The sequence below is a fragment of the Lichenostomus cassidix genome, chromosome 2 (assembly GCF_008360975.1).
Source record: "Lichenostomus cassidix isolate B80296 chromosome 2, HeHo_3.0, whole genome shotgun sequence".
NCBI classification, from domain to species: domain Eukaryota; kingdom Metazoa; phylum Chordata; class Aves; order Passeriformes; family Meliphagidae; genus Lichenostomus; species Lichenostomus cassidix.
In genome coordinates this window covers 58,759,559-58,776,229 of record NC_139482.1, presented here as the reverse complement: position 1 = coordinate 58,776,229, position 16,671 = coordinate 58,759,559, and the positions used below count along the sequence as shown (strand labels likewise).

Here is a 16,671-nt window from a genome sequence, read left to right as displayed (position 1 = left end):
GCCAGAAGGAGGATATGGGGAACTACAGGTCTGTCAATCAAACCTTGATGCTGGGGAAGGTCATAGAGCAGATCAGCTTGAGTGTCATCATGCAACATGTGCAGGACTACCAGGAGATCAGGCCCAGCCAGCATGAGTTTATGAGAGGTAGGTCCTCATTGGCCACACTTATCTCCTTCTGTGACAGGGTGACCTGCGTGGTGGATGAGGGAAAGGCTGTGAATGTCATCTACTTGGATGTTAGTAAAGCCTTTGACACTTTCCCATATTGCTCCTTTGGAGAAACTCTTTTGGATTGGATGGGTGCACTATTCACAGAGTAAAACACCAGCTAGGTAGCCAGGCCCAGAGAGTAGTGGTGAAGGGCCAGTCCTGTTTAGTATCTTTACTGACAGCCTGGAGAATGGGACTGACGGTACCCTCAGTCAGTTTGAGGGCAACACCACACTGACAGGGCAGGAGTCTTGATCTGGGGGAAAGTAGAAAGGCTCTGCAGAGGGATCTGGACACGCTGGATCAATGGGCTGAGGACAGTTGTATGAGGTTCAACAAGGTGAAGCCTCGAGTCTTGCCCTTGGGGCCACAACAACCCTAGGCAGTGCTACAGGCTGAGGACAGAGTGGCTGAAGAGCTGCCCAGCAGAAAAGGACCTGGGGGTGCTGGTCAACAGCAGCTGAACATGAGCCAGCAGTGCCCAGGTGGTCAAAAGGCCAATGGCATCCTGGCCTGTATCAGCAATAGTGTGGCCAGCAGGACCAGGGCAGTGATTGGACCTCTGTACTCAACACCGGTGAGGCTGTGCCTCAAGTCCTATATCCAGTTTTGGGCTCTTCACTACAAGAAAGCCATTGAGGAGCTGGAGCATGTCCGGAGAAGGGCAACAGAGCTGAGGAAGTGTCTGGAGCACAAGTCTGATGAGGAGCAGCCAAGAGAGCTGGGGGTGTTTAGCCTGGAGAAAAGGAGGCTCAGAGGGTACTTACTGCTCTCTGTAACAGCCTGAAAGGAGAGTGTAATGAGGTGGAGTTGGTTTCTTCTCCCAAGGGAGAAAGACTCACTGCACAGCAAGGAGCACACCAAGACAGTATGCCATCTGAGATTAAAAAAGGCTTAAGATTGTGTGTATTTAAACAATAGGGACCATATTTAATCTTTCCCTGTTGGCTGTAATTCAGTCAAACACATCTGACCTCATTTAAATATAATCTAAAATCCCTACATGCCAGTTGTAGGTATAGTTTCTATTATGACAACTTTTTCCGCAGTTTGATCCTTTCCGCAGTGTCTAAACCTGACAAAATCGTACATCCAGACCATCTGTCATCTTACTTACCTTCCCAATAAATGGCTATCCTTACACAGAGTTTACCTTTCCATAAGTGAAAACAGTTCCAAATGGTGTTAAATTTCCCTAAGTGACAGGCATGAAGACAAAGCTGCTGTGGTGGAAAATATCCTTTCACAATAACTGTACTATAAAAATAACAAGTTTTTTGCTTCAATTCCAATAGCCATGGTATTTCCATGAGAAATACAGCTGGATAAAGCCTTACCACATGCAGGGCAGCACCCGTTTTGTGTTCAGCAGCTGTAACCCAACAGGCTGCTCATTATAGACTAACACTGATCTTTCAGAAGGGACCCAGAATCTGTTCCCAGTTCTGCAAAAGGTCTCTTACAATCCGTGAATATATTATTGGAAGACACCTTCCTCCATGCCTTCAAAAATCTGATTTAATTACTATAATCCAATCCAAATTACAGAGGAAGGGCAAGCGAGTTCATCCTATACTCACACTTGCACTCATTCCTTGTTTTTCGAAAAACATGATGCCAGTGTTTTTCATAGTTTTCCAGACAGTCTGGGAAAACTCCCTCTGAATTCAGTAATCCCAATGAATTAGCTGCAAACCTGAATGGTTCCTCTAGTCTTTGCAGGAGTCCCCATCCATCATTCAAGAAAACGGGGTTCAACACTAAAAGTAGTGGTGCTACCACACCAGAAACAGGCTACTTTAGGTTTGTGACTCTCTGTGAAAGACTTTTGAAATCACCTGGAATGTCTATCATATAGCTGACAGTATCAATGTCGCATACCAGATGTATATACAAGTTAAGCCTGAATCAAGGTCTAGTGGGAGGATTTTTTCCCCTATGGGAAGGCAGAATGTTTAGCAGAAAAACTTGTAAGGAATTCAGCAGGGAGGCGCATCAAGTCAGTCTCCAGGCATTTATGTTATCATTTACTTGACTCCAAAGCTTCAATTTTTGTCAGTCACTGGTTTTAAAGGGGCTGAGTTTAAAATGCTAACCACTGCTGAACTCACAGGCCAGTCACCAGACCACACTGACACCAAACCTGGTGGAGAGCAGACCATGAGGAAGAACTACATCCACATGGTCATTTCAGCTCAGGACTTGAGCTAATGCCCAACTCTTACTAATTCATGTCACTCATAGTAGCTGTGTCTTCATATAAAATGTTCTACCTTTTTTTTTGTCTCATTACATATTACACTAAACTGAAAGACACTTTGGCTTAAGTAGATAAAAAAATAAAATCTTTGGGAAATAGACTTATGTCAAAAATTCAGCTCAGCCCAATTTTAATATAACACACACTCCTAACACCTCTTCAAGCTTTAGGCTTGTTAGAAGACTGTGGGGACTTTTCAAACACCATTTTCTTCTTATGTCTGACTGTTTCAGAAACAAAGTTGACGTGTGTTACCAGTGAGCAAGCCCAAGAAGAAATCAGGTCTCGGCATTTCCCACCCAGAAGAACAATGGAGAAGCTAACCTGAAGCAAACCTGATTGAGGGCTTTACAATAAGACTGAGATCGCAAAGACTAAAACGTGTGCTTAAGCTTGAGAGAGAGGAAAGGTGAAGCAGCTCAAGACTCAAGAGTGTAAACTGGTTACACAAGAATCATCAGTAGGCAATTTTAACTGGAACAAAAAAAGGCATGGACAAAAAGCATGTTGGTAAATGCTAGTTCCACTATAACTGCCTATGAAGCACCAATCAGTTTAGTACATTCAGACAAAAAATCTGCAGTACAGGCATTTGATAGTTATAAGTCATGTAAAAATTGTCTGCATTTGTGCTGAAATCTGAATTTGCTGTTACTTTACGATCATCACAACATTTGTAAACAAAATCATTTCTTAAAAGTATCCAAACACCTGCTATGCTGGGCTAGCTCATAATTGCATAATTAGTTTCACTGTGCACTGGTATTCAGTAATAAAAAATCATTTTCTAATGTAGTCTTACTCTGACAGTACCATTCATCTCATTTTAAACTTCCATGTTATATACACCTATTCCCCTCAATATGTTGTTTAGGCTATGGTTTGTGTTACACCATCATATAACACAAATCAGCTTCTGCATAGGGGGATAACTAGAGAACACAGGTATAGAAAAGGATCATTGCTTTCTATCTATTTAATTTAAAAATCCATATTTGAAAAAAACCCAACAACATAAGAAAGCAATTTGTATACTGGGCTATTAACTTGAAAAAAAAAGGTGTAGGCAGTTAAAAGATTTTAAGTAGTATCATATGATTTTTTAATAAACTTTCAAAAACTCTTACATACAATAGGCAAATATATAAAACATAAGTGTTACTAAGTTTGAATACAGAAATTTTGCAACTGTGTTTTAACATGAAGCACAGGTCCTATGGCTGTTACAGACTGAGTGCTACAGAAACTTTATTCTTCCCCTCATCAGCTGCTAGAAGATCACTCTAATGGCTCCCTCAGGCTGGGTTCAAGGAGCAACAGCAACACTATAGGAATGGCTGCAAAATTTGATACCTTCTTTTGTAGCCTCCTTTCCTCAGGCCAAACTGCAGAGCTTTCACATGAAAGGGTGAAGGGAATAAAAAGGAGACTTCTGTCTGCCTTATACACAAAAAAAAAACCAAAAAAAGGATTGCCAGTCTCACAATAGAAATACCCTCCTGTCCCATCACAGGTTGCAAGGCTGTGGCCCTACTGAGTAAGCCCATGAAGGAAGAAGCTTTTTTGTTACTGTGAAGCTAGTAACAGTGCTAATCCATGAACACTCAAATCACACCAAAAAAACAGGAATGAGATTGGTCTAAAAATCTTACATTTTTAATAATATCTTTATGCATTTTCTCTATATTCTGTTCTCCTGAAGCTTTAAAATAAAATTCAGTCTTACTGTAAATTTTTCTTCACCCCACTCCCTAAAACTGGAAGTGTTTGAAAGGCACTTTGCTTTTTGTAACAGGGAGCAGCAAGACTTCACAGAAATGTTCTTCTCCAGGTGCAAAGATCACAAATATCAACCAATATCTAAAGGCTACAGTCCTAGACTGAAGCTGATATAAGTGCTTTGCAAAATACTTACTTCATGTTTAATTTTTTTTTTTTTTAAAGCCAGCCAGTGACTGATGAGAAAAATGCTGGAAACATGCCAGGTGTACTATTCAAAACACCTTGAAACAAACTGCACTACTGTCTATATTTGGAAACCATAAAAAAGTTGCAAAACTAAAACCATAGACTTGTAAATATATACGTTCAGCCTTCATGGTTTTCAAAGGAAACAAGAACAGATAAACTACAAGGATAACATATGGTTGGATATGAATGTGTGTTACATCTGTTACTGGTTAATTAGTTCAAACTTTACTCACACTGGAGTTTTGAAGATGCAGGGACACATGTTAAATAAATGTGACATATTTTGGAATGCTGAACAGACCTAAAAGTCCCAAAATCCAGCTGGTAGGCCCTTCTTGGTTAGAACACTTAGCGGATTAGGCATGAAGAATCCTGTTGGGGAAGCTGGATCCTTACCCCAGTTCTCATCCATTTTGTTTCAAGTCAGTCACCCACACATAGTCTCTGTTCTGTCACAGGGAAAAGACACTTGATGTCACAGACTTGCTTAAGTAATGCACATAACCAAGCCAGGAAACAAGATAACTTTGTGTTTCTTGACCTAAGTTTTATTTGCACTCAGTAGTCACAATGAGCTTCAGGTGCACACCTTTCAAAACCAGCAAACAGAATTTTCCCAAAGTGGTCTCCCCACTTTGCAGTTTAACGTAAAATACTGTTTTCTTTTTTTTTTCTTAAAAAAGAGTCCTTCTATTTTACCATTATTATGATTGTGAAAACAGCAAAACTGTATTAAAGCAAACTATTCAAATGGTTGTATCCTAAATTTGGCAGCTATTTTTTACCTTAGCTAAGAAATTAAAGCTACCATTAATATATATTCTGCAGAGGACATGGTTCCTACCTAGTCACAATATTTGCCTTTGATAGGGATTGTTATAAGGCAATAACTTTCCATCTGCAGAACTTGATTTTCCATTTTTTACATATGTAAAATAATAGCTGTAAAACGGCACTAAGACAGAAAGAAAATTATGTTGCATCATGATCACCTGGCACCTCCTTAAATCTCATTCATACATGTCTAAACTTTCAAATGAGAAAGGAAAGGTGATTGTAAAAGACACATCATAGTAACAGCCAACATTTTTTCTAAATTATCTTAGAATTCTTCAGAGGTGCTAATTTTGATGCAAGGTCTTTAACCCTAAGAAAATCTTCTATCAGCTATGTCTGTTAGTACTGATCGTTGCTGAAAAAACAAATGGGAAACAAGACACCTTCCCAATACTTGGATCAGCATTCTGAGAGGTAACTATAAGACACTACATTTTATTGATCTCTTTTTACTACAATACCACATCTACATTTCAGAATTGTATCAAAGAGTAATTGTAGAGAGTTTCAGAAAACAAAAAGAAAGAAGAGAAAAATACTCCAAAACATAACAACAAAAACTGAGTCAGTCAAGAATGGTTCTATTCCCTGTTTTTCCATACACTCAATATATGCCCTTTGGAAAGATATTTTAACACTGTTTCTCTTTTGATTTTCTTCCTTTTTTTAAAAGCTCACTGTTTTTGATTAGTGATTCATATTGACATCAACACTCACCCATTTTAAAGGAGGAAGCTACTTTCCTCCCACAGCTTTCCCTCATGATGTCACCTGGTTGAGTTATGAAATCCTGTTAAAGAGGTCATTTAAATAAGACATAAATCAATACAAAAAACACCAGGTTCTTTCCTGCACAGGTGTCATTTCTATTTATTTTGAGTGCAAACCCCAGAGATCACAAGTTCAGAATATTTATATTGCAACCGAATCCTCATAGCCCACTGTCAACTGATATTTCTTTCCTAAGCAGAGCAAAACCCCCATCAGATCCCTACAGTTTTACAGAACTCCTAGCATGACTTTCCAGCAACAAGACAATACCAGGCCTCACAGTCTTGTGTCCCTTAACATAAGCTGATGTGAACTCATCTTTGTGCTATACCCCAGTGATACTCTCTGAGCCCCATGAGGTCAGATAATTCTGAGAAGTCTGGTCCCTAAGAGATCTCCAGGCACACCTGGATCACCTAGAAAAAGGGAAGATTTGTGTTCAGATGGAAATATGCATGTACCTAACCTAGCCAGAACAAAGCCATGGTGCACCTCACTACTTTCCATTCAGTAAGCAAGTGCTCTCCCACCAGACTATTTTGCTGTGTTCATTGACTCATGAAGGCTCAGCAGTGTTAGCGACAGGAAGTTACAAGCACAGCAGACAAATGAACGGGGAAAAATTCCCGAAGGTACACATCTCTGTGGCCCAACTATTGTGGTAGATTTATCTGTCCTTCTAGATCATTTAAAACCAAATATGTGGCCCCCTGTCGACTAAAAAATCCCACTGCTTCTTCTCCTAACATTGAAGTCGCCAGCAGTTGCTGGGTCACAGCACCCTTGGCAACCTCTTGGAGCTGAGCATTCCAGTGAAACCGGTTGGGATACCTGTGTTTCCAATGACAAATGGCACATTCGTCAAAAGCTAATGGCCTCCTCCCCCCGACCCCTTCCAAACTGCTTGCCATACTCTGTACGACTGCCAAGAATTGCCACTGCTGGCTTGTGGCTCTTCTATTGTTATAAACCTTCCAAGCTATTTCAAGTAATTTGTCTAGATTTCTTAACTCTTCCCCTTCCAATTCCTGTAACCTTTTTCTCGGTTTTTTTGTTTGTTCATTTTTCTCTTTTTTTTCCTTTTTCCTTTTTTTTTCCTTTTTTTCTGTAACTCTAAGTACCATCTCTCTGAGTTTTCATAATCATTTTCACTACCCTAGCAACCTCATCAGGGTTTTCTCTATAGGTTCCAGCTGACTGTTTCCATATAACCAAACCTCCTAACATATACCGGTCCGTCCACCCCCCACCCTTGTCTTAAAGGGGTAATTACAATTTTCTTTTGCTTACCAAGTCTTGGCAGACTCTTTCCCATCCTGGAACGAGTCCAATGGGCTATGGGTCCACCACCACCCCCACCGCTGTCCAGTCCCCCAGCACCCCCCTCCACCACACCCCTGTACCGGAACCAAACCGCGGTCATCCACGGGCAAGGCTAAAAAGGCCACAAGCAGGTGAAGAGGGCACGGATGGCAGAGGGGGACATCCCCAGGGAGGTGTAGGTGGGAAAGGTGGGCACCCCTGAGAAGGCGTAGGCGGTGTAGAGTCAGACCCTATAGGAACCACTAGTAAATCACTTTCCAATATATCTTTCCGATATAAACTCTCATTCAATGCCAAGCGCTCCAAACAATGGCTCCCTTGAACACAAGCCAGACATTTATCATTGCACACTGCCACAGCAACCAAATCACCCTCCAACAGCCATTCTGGGTTTTCTCGCAAACAGAAAAATAAATCAACATACAGAACTTCATCTAATTTTATCTCATGCTTACAAAACAACAACAAATGAGAAATCAGGTCAGATTGCAAAGAACCATTTTCAGGCCACTTTTTTCCAGCCTGCAAAATATATGTTAGCTACCGAGAATCACAATAGTCGATTAGCATATCCTTACGCAATCCTTGGCCAAAATTACATTGCTTCCAATGTGCTAACAAGCACCCCAAAGGAGAATTACGAGATATAGGAGCATAGCCACCCAAAATCCCTTTAAGCTTCTCCATTTCCACTTGCCGACCATGCAATGCTTTCGCAATTGTCTTACGGACGGTGCCCGGGCATACCACCAGGATTTCCTTAGCCCAACCAAGCGTAGATTTCACTGCGTCTTACTGGCAGGCAACCAAACCACCATTAAAAGGCACCTTACCTTCTCCAGGGGACGTTGTAAGCAGCGGAGGGTCGCGGCGCGATGGGCTCCCCGAGAATCCCTCGGTGCCGGCTGGAGCGTGGTCAGGTCGCGGGGTCCTCAGCAGCACTCACAGGGTCCCATCTGGGTCGCCAAAATGTTAGCGTGGAAAACACATAATCACTGAATGATTATATGCAGGTGCCTTTTATTCTCGAGCTCGGGAAGCCGGGGTGTAACATCTACCCAAATCTGACTTCAACATGGATTTGAAGTGAATACAGTTTTATACTTTCCCTTACAGAACAGTGATGTAATCATATGTTATTATCAACTTATCATTGTTCCATTGTTTCCCCCCAAGCATGACGTTAAGCCCCCCTTCTCCCACAGTATTTCTGATTTATTTCACAGGTGCTAATCCGCATGATTTCACTAAAACAATCCCGATTCTCTAAGCAATCTCCGTGATCATGTCGCTGAGCCCCGTACATGTAGTGCCTACCTATCCCGTTCCTAAAGCCTATTTTTAACTAACATTTTAACCCAATGCTAACATGTTCATTGACTTATGAAGGCTCAGCAGTGTTAGCGACAGGAAGTTACAGGCACAGCAGAGAAATGAACTGGGGGAAAAAATCACAAACGTACACATCTCCCACAGCTGAGCAGGAATGGAGAGGTACCAAGTTGCAGATGCAGCTGCTGCACTGTAATACACTGTTAGATGTGCAGCCTGCTGAGCAAGAAGCTGGAGGCAGCACAAAGTTCCAAATCAGAGCAGCCAGAGAGGCATACCTATAAACCTCTAAATGCTTCTTACTGCTTGAGTCAAAAGCAAGCAAGATACTTTGTCCCACAGCATTCTCAGTCTTTGATCTGAACTGTGATAATCTAATACATCATTGGCACAACTGAGTTATTTCCTCCCTTTCTCCTTGCTCCCTCGCTCACAGCAAATCAAATTGTTTCGACCCTATAATATATCCTATCTCACAAGAAGGACACTTCTATATGGATGCAATGCTTATTCAAAATCTTAACAGGATAAAGGTGATGCAGTAAGAGAATCATTCCCTTTCTACACAGAAAGTGAAAAGACAAACCAAGTGTTCAAAAGCTTATCACAAATCTACTAAAAATGAAATTAATAAAATAATAATTCTGATCACTAGTACTGGAAATTCTACCCTCATCCCAAAACAATGTATTTCTGCCAAAAGCTTTCTGAATCTGAATGCTACTTGCTGAAGTATCATTAATATGCTTCCATCCAGTAGCACAGGAAATGAATCGTATCTGGTCTGCATGGAATTCTTTAAATTATGCACATATTTATCAGTCTAGTCCTACATGCATAAATGTACCTTTACAATTTCTGGAAAACACTGATAAACACTGCTTAGGAGACAAGAAATGCATAAAGAAAGAAAAGGCATGAACTTACACGGGAATTTACTGTGTCTGCAGGTCATACAAATGAACCCAATTTTTTCCCACAATTAAATCTATGGTGGTATCAAGAAAATCAGTTTATTTTAAGACTGTCAACCCAATATCTAAACTTCCTTTTGTGCTTGAAATGGCTGTATCAGATAGGATAGCTTTTGTTTAAACTGCTATTTTCAGCCTTTGCTTTGAGGGTTTTGAATATACACAGTGAAGTAACTTGAGATTTCCTACCCTGTTTTAAAATGTGTTTCTTCTGTCTGTTTGTATTTTGTAATTTCCTGTCAAATAACCTCACTATAACTAATTTTCCTTGCCTCAACCTACTATTTTTTTTAAGCCATTCCCACTTCCTGAGGATGGTAATAAAACACTGATTACATTCGGCTGTTATCTGCCTTTTCTTCCCCTGCTTCCCCCTCTCTCACTCCCTTTGTGAAAGCCAGCACTCAGGTTTCAGCTCTTCATGGACTGAGAAAGGCACATAACAGGGAGAGGAAGCAAATCAGACTGCAGGAATCCAGATTCATTAGAGTTTATTGGGTCAATCACCAGCTGGAGTAGAGCCAGACAATTAGTTTGTGCAGCCCCTGAAGTCTGGATGCATGGCTCTCCTTCCAGAGCCAAGCACACTCTGCAGCAGGGCACACGTCAGCACCGTGCCTGGCTGGCTGCTGTGGCTGTGCAGGGGAGAAGAGGCAAAGGAAACAGCTGCACCTTGTTGCCGCAAATCAGTTACCACTAACAGGAGAAAAAAGTTCATTTACCAATTCCTACTTCATTAAGCATGAAACTTCCAGTTTTCTCATTGGTTTTTGCCAATTCCTACCAAAAAATCCAGTTTTCTAAAATATCACCATACAGGGCCTATAGACTATCCACCTTCATGTGAAATTCTTTAACCTCTTCTATTTGTCTTTGCACATTTCTGATTCAGCCAAGCCTAGTCCCCACTTACCTTTCTCTCTCTCACTCTGTTCCCCCTTTCCGCTACCCACAAGAAGTGAGCCCTACCTATTTCAGCAGCTCTTCCTTTCCCTTGTCTGTAAAGTTGTGGCAAGCGTAGGCTACAGACATGCACTCGCTTCCTCTCTTCCAACTCTATACTGGATCATGTCCAGCCCAGTTTCTGCCGTTTCCCTTTGAATGAAAGTGTTTTCACCACAGTAATTCATGATCTCTTCCTGGGCAAATCTGAAGGATCTCCCTCCTACATGGCCCTTGTGATTCTTTTATATTGCTGATCATCATCCTTGCTCTGATATCTCATCCTCACTGAAGTTTCAAATCAGTCTTTTCTGTAAATGCTACTTCTCTGTTCTGGGCAACACACTGCATCAATGGGGACTTCTGAAAGCTCTGCCACTGCCATGGTATTCTTCCCAGTCTAACACAATTAGGGGACCTCTTTAGCTCTCACCTCCACACTGATGGTTCACATTCCATTTAAAGGTTGCCAAAGCAGTTTAAGGTGGAAGAAATAGGAGAGGGGCACAGACCAGGAGCCCTAGATCAGATTGAGAAGCTTATGAAACCATGTTTTACACGTGGTGCCAGACATACCTTTTCCCCTTCCAAGACATCTCCTTTGCACTTAAACACAAGTGTCATTTTACCTCCCAAATTTTCACTCTACATTGTGCCACAAGCATAAATTAACTTGCCCTAACACTAAATGCTTGCCCTACAAAACTTCCTGCTCTCCCTACAACTGATGCCAACTCTGGGATTTCAGTGCTTACAACAGCCAATTTAAAGTCACTTGTAATATTTCTTTCTCTCCTGAGTATCAAGTTCAGTCGTACCCTGTCAGTCACTTTCTTCCAGTCTCAGCAGCTTAAAGCTCTCACTCTGTAGTTTATTCTAACCAGTCTGACAGCATTCTCCCCTTGAGTGCCCCAAAAATGCCACTGCCTTCTGACAGGGCAGAAAAGGTACAACGGCTGAAGTCATGTTCCCATCTCTGTTCAGTTAGAAAACCTCCAAGAAAACCCCTCAGTTTCCTAACATAGCATCACATTTAATGTTCTATTCACACCTTCTTATTCAACTTGTCCCTGAAGTTTACATACTTTAAATTACTCAAGAACCACAATGCCAAGCAGCGTAACACCACAAAACTACTCCTGTTGCAGATGGATGGAATTAATTAAACAGAAAGCACAGAGCCCAGAGGTGGACAGTGGGTATTGAAGGATCTGCTAAAAATCCTTGTGCTCATACCTTCAGCTTCTGAGCATGCATTTATTAAGTTTATCTATTCCCATGCAATTCAGGAGCACTGCCACGTTCAAGCTTTGCTTCCATCACATTCAGATTTTTTTCTCCCAGTGGTCATCACGTGGGTTTCTTCAGAGGGGCATGAGGTGGGGTTGGCTTTTTCACACAGACACCACATTTAAATTATGCTTAATCCCTACACAAGCAGGAGCTTTACACAGTAGTTCTCTTGCTATTTGAAACTTATTTACGTGGTTCAATGTTCTTTTTCTATGTGCCTAAACATCACTTGTTAGCTTCCACTCAGCCTGAATTCTGGCAACTCTTTCACCTTTCTCTGACAACTTCTCCTTCCTTGGGACACAAAATTCAGACTGCTGGAGTACTTGCAAAAGCTCCCAATACTGCACTATTCAGGTCCAGGAGTTCTCAGTGCAGCCAACTTGCATTGCTAGCAGTTTGGCAAACTCACATTTGCTACTTTAATTAAGGACAAACTTTTAATCCTCCCTTCATTTTAATTAAATCGATTCCTGATCAATTGATCTGAAGTTACTTCCCAAGTCTAGCTCTTCTATGATCTCATTATTAGCTGCTAAAACCAGAACAGATACTCTCTTATTCAGTACGTCCTTTCTTGTTAGGTTTGTGGGGAAGGGAAAAGGGGGGAGGGAAGGTGATTTGGGGTCGTTTTTTTAATGATCTTTCACACTTTTGCACTCACAGTCTATTACATTCTCCTGCTGTTCTTCCTGAACACAGCAAGTGCTACTTTTCCAGCAAGAATATTATTCTGCTATGTACCTATTGTTCTCTACAACATTTGTCTTCACAGGTAGTTTGTCTTCACAGGTTAGTCCCCTTCCCTAATGACCTGATATTTAAGTACAAACCTTTTCCTTGTTTCTAACTGACCACTACCAAACACCTTGTCAAGTTAAGCACAAAACTTTTGTTAAATGACCTGATGGTCCAATTAAGATCACTATAATTTCTATCAATTTTTCTTATACTCTTCTTCCATTATCCATTAATGTATCTTCTCCCTTTTTGACATCCTGCACACTAAAGCCAAGCATGGATATCATATGACCATCTTCAGACCCTTGCCCACCATTTCTTAAAATATTCAACTTCTGTAACAGACTAGCAAAAAATACTGTCACCCCACACAATGACATAGACCATCCCCTAAGAAATATTCTAATTTCTTGAATGTAAGCCAGAAAAAGCACAGCCCAAGCTTTCCTCCCATCTGCCCATCTCACTTACAGGCTTTCTCCTGGACCTGGGAGAATTCAGACCACCATAATCCAGATTTTCTGCAGAAATCATGGCAAAAGTGTAACTGAGAAGGGATCTGCATATCTTGATGTATTTTTCCTAAGAAAGATCAAAACCAATGAAGTTCCACTTTAAATTGTAGTAAGTAAGTGAGGAGGAAGGCACCATGGGCTCATGGAGAGCAAGAGTCAGTCTCCAAAAATTGTACAAATTACAGATAGGATAGAGGTAGAATGTTAGGTGCTTCTAAAATGAATTTCATTTTTGTTTAAGGTGGTGCAAAGCATTGGGAAGTCTGGAGAGAAAATAGTAAAGGCAATATGGCTGGAAAACTTTTTGTAGAAGTAGTCTAAAGGGACCGTAACAGGGTGAAAGAACACATGCCAAAACCAGAAAAAGTAACAAGGCAGAATGAGAGAATCATAAGGCGAAGAGAGATGGGGCAAGAGCTGTAGCAGTTTTTTCCTAACTCCACAAGTACCAAAAAACACCAGATAACTTTTTTTGTGAGAGAAGCTAAAAGAAAAGTCAAACTGAAGGTAATATTGGTCAGAATTCTGATCGGTAACCTAAGTCTTAAAAAAAAAAAAAAAAAAAAAAAAAAGGTGAAATCACCACTAGGAAATACCACATTTTTTTTTCAGACAGGACTCATGTACAAACACATCTGAGCCATCAGAACATAAGGTACAGAGAGTAAAGGGAAACCTGCAGAATTACTCCTACACTGAAAGCCATGTGTAGAATACCCTCACAGACACACAGAGTGATAGATGGAAACAGGTCATAAAGGTGTAGGGCAAATAAGCCTGTTTTAAAAATAAAAAGCATGGTGAAGGTGACTAACATATTCTCAGTAGTCCTTAAATATTGAATTAAATATTCACATATCCATTTATATGATTTTTTTTTTCCAAATCAGCAGCATGCCACAATTTTTGCTGGCATCCTACATAACAGACCTGAGCATTTAAAACCTTTGAGACTTGTTTCTGCCATGCTAAAATTCCAGGGAGTTATACTGGCTTGTCAACATAAAGAGTATAGACTTTGCTTACACAGCATCCCAATACCTGTGGACTCTGTCCAACTGAGTTCCCTACAGAGACACAGCTACCAAATATTTCTTATGTTTACCATTGGAAGAAGTTTGTGTAGTACCAGTTAGGGTGATATTTACCAACAGGATAAACACGCAGAAGGATTCAGCACTTGTAGTCTGTAATGAAGCACAATGTATCACAGCAGAGACACAGGCCCAGTGCCTAACTCCACTTGAAGAAAGACTGAATAATTTAACTTATTTCTAAAGAGGAGACCTCTGTAATTCCCAGTCGAGTAAGTCTATGAGGTTTAAATAAGTTCTTAAAAAAAAAGCTGTAGAATATTTCACATCACCAGCTGTCAGCCAATAGCCTGGATAATGAAAATCCACAGTTTCCTGGCTTCCTGCACAGCTCCTTGCAGATTTCAGAATAACTGTTTCTTTCACTTGCCTATACTCACTATGATTTCCTTTCTCTTTACTTGAAGAATTATTTTTTTTTTCCTCCATCTGTAGGAGATGACAGGAGGGATTATCACTAGCAGAGATGTTGCATATGACCTCTTCTTTTATGGGCACCGTTTGTCACAGAGGTTCATTAGACTTGTGTTTCCTAAACTTACTTCAGCCAAGGAATGAACTTTTAAGATGGATGAACACTCACAGCATAGCTGTTTTAAACAAAACCACCCCAGTTTGTAAATAAGAAGTGATTAGAGAAATTCGCTGCAGAAATCAGTCACATTAATCAGCTGGTTGTAAAGTAGATTGATGTGCACCAACTAGAGCTGTCTAAACAATTTTGTTAACCTTTAGCAAAAATGTGAAGGAATATGCTGCAAAATGGTTCAGTTTTAAATGGATAGGACATGCTACTTTTAGGAGAAGAGTTAAATGCCATGATTATTATTTTGTTCAGATTTTCCTAGAACAACTGGCCCAAAAAGAGTCATTTATAGTTAGAGCACTCTTTTCCACAAGTTCATTCCAGGTTGTGAACAGCAACAGCCCATGGCAGGACAGGGAGTGTTTATTCAAAGGCAGATTGTAGCTGAGGACTTGTGGGGTAAGACTGATGCTCGGTCAATGTACAAAGAAAAATGAATCACCAGAAAGCCTCTAAGAATTTCCTCCAGCATTGCTTTACCTCCCATGTTGTAACCAGTGGTTTTTTTTTCTCAGCCAAACTCACAGTGGAATTGCAGAATAATCTGTGAAATCAGTGCTGATAACAGTCCAGGGAAAGATGGGATGGTTCCACTTCTGCAGCAGCGGTCATGCACACCTAAAGATAATTAATTTGAAAATAAAACACCCTCCCTACCCCCCAGACTAACTTTAAAATAACACTTAAGAAATATATTCCTCCAATTTTTTTAATATTTCCAGGTTTTCTCCCACAACCACCAGAAATAGAAAAATGGTTTAAAAGGTGAGGAGCAAGAGAATAGAAACCAAATAGTCTTTGTCAGTAGTTTTCTTCCAAGAGGTACAGTTTTCAGAGGAACATCAAAGTAGGCATTGATAATATCACTCTCACATCAATTATAGTATGTCTCAAAATACCTGGAAGCTCTGAAGCCAACATTTTCAGAAGAAAACCTTACAAGAATGATCTTGGCCTATCCTTAACTTAATTTTGCCCACATTGAAAACAGTAGCCAAAAAAGGCCTATTATTATGGGTGCAGGTTGCTAGACACAAGCGTTAGAATTTTCCAAGCAGGATGTGCATGTTACATGATGTGGGAAATATAGACAAAGTCAAGGAATTGTGTTGCGGTTTTGAGGATGTTACAGCAGACTTTACCCTAGAGCTTCTCTACCCAGCCCGGCTCAGCGCCTCAGTGCTCCAAACCCTCTGTCCCAGGGCTGGACACTGCGCTCTCACCGGTCGGGGAGCCATAAGGCTAGCTCTGGTTCGTCTGCTTCCACAACCGGCGGTGATAAAGGAGGCAAGGAGGGTCTATGCGTTGTGTCCATGGAAGATGTTTATTCGCATGGTGCAGCAGAGGCCAACGACCTCCCCGAGGCAGAGATGCCTCGAGGGCGAAGGCCTCACATGCACAGCCACATGTGGAACATAGACACACGTGGAGCATAGACAGCAAGATGGCGGAGGGTAAGGGGTTTTATAGGGAAACAGAGAGGGGCAGGGACAGCACACAGGCCCAGTGACCTCTGGGTACAGGGGAGGTACAGGGGCGGAGTTAGGAGTACAGGAACCAATAGGGGAAACCCGAGGGAGTGGCCAGGGCCACGTGGGGTTAGGGTATAGGAACCAATAGGGAAAACTGGGGGCGTGGCTAGGACTGTGTGGAGTAGGGAAGGTAGGACAATAGGTGACAAGTGCAGTCTTAAGAAAGGGGTGTGGGGAACTTGCAGCTATTATCACAATAGAATTGCCTTTTAAATTTTTTTATACGCATCTGCTTCCAATAGTTATCAACCCATGTTTACACAGGTAGGCCAAAATTAAGTCTGGAG

At 41.1% G+C, this 16,671-nt stretch overlaps 1 long non-coding RNA gene across 3 annotated transcripts in view; it reads right to left on the bottom strand.

Moving 5' to 3' along the window:
* The window catches only part of LOC146441434 (uncharacterized), a 258,283-nt gene that overhangs the window by 95,155 nt on the left and 146,457 nt on the right, over nucleotides 1-16,671 (bottom strand). The window lies entirely within an intron of this gene.